Here is a 1,167-nt window from a genome sequence, read left to right as displayed (position 1 = left end):
GGGACACCACAGGAGTGTCTGGCAAAACCAGAGCCCAGGACCTTTCTCCATTCAAGCTGCCATATTTGGCGGAACGAGCCAGGGAAAGCTCACCCCCGCCCCTTCCTCTGGAGGCGGCAGTGCATGGAGGCAGCTGAGTCTCTCCACTCAATGCCCCACAGTATCTCTGAGGGTCCTTGGATCGCCCCCTGCTAAATCCTTGGGGATTCGGCCTTGGGCCCAGGCTTTCTTGGAGCCTCCCTCAGGGTTCTTTTTATGGAAGGCACACCCAGAGCCAAGATGTGTGACCCAATTTGCTGACAGTCCAAGGCATGGGCCCGGCAGCTGGGGCCAGCTTGTCCTCCAGGGCTACGCCCCTGCATAAACCCACCCTCTCCCCATGCTTTGCCCTTGGACCACTTCAGAACACAGTCACCCTGCCTACTGTCACACATCTCCTGTTAGGGCAGGGGGAGCCCCTGCAGGCCACCTGGTCCAAACTCCTCCATGTGGGGAGGAGAAACTGAGGCCCGGCAGGGATGAAGCTGCCCCGAGACCCAGTTCTGTGTTTCTTGGTTCCACACTAGAACCACTATTTAAATAAACTCCTCCCCTCCCAAAGGCTAAGGAGCTCCCAATGCCTCCCTCCCCAACTCCTGTTGGGGTCCTGAGCCAGAGGTGCTTATCGGTCAGGGCATAGGCCAACCTCATGCCTCCGTTGTCCCTCCTGCACGGAGGCCCACAGAGGTCACAGGTGTGTAATTCCCTTGGCACCTGCTGGCAGTGAGGCAAGCAAGGTGAGTTTCCTCCCCTGCCCCCAGCCTGCTCCAGCACGGCCATGATATGCGGACTGTAGTTCAGAGACCTCCAAGCCCACGCTCTCAATTGCATACCCAGCAAGGGGAAGGGCCTTGCCAGAGGCCACCCAGCAGGTCAGGGTGGAGCTGGAGCTGTTCCTGCCTTGCAGCCCTGAGAGGCCAGCTCTGCCCTGGGGCAGTCGGGAAGAAGGCAGGTCCACAGGAGACAACTCATGGGAAAAAAGCCCAATAAACGGAGCCATCACTAGCAGCTTGGAGCCTCTGACCAGGAGAGGAGAAATGGAATGACACAACCCGAGACACAAGAACTTCAGTTACAGCCCAACAGACCAAAGTCAGACTTACGGAAGGATGCCAGAAGTCAGCAAGA

Source organism: Eschrichtius robustus, chromosome 12, assembly GCF_028021215.1.
Source record: "Eschrichtius robustus isolate mEscRob2 chromosome 12, mEscRob2.pri, whole genome shotgun sequence".
Lineage (NCBI taxonomy): Eukaryota > Metazoa > Chordata > Mammalia > Artiodactyla > Eschrichtiidae > Eschrichtius > Eschrichtius robustus.
This window is presented reverse-complemented; position numbering follows the sequence as displayed.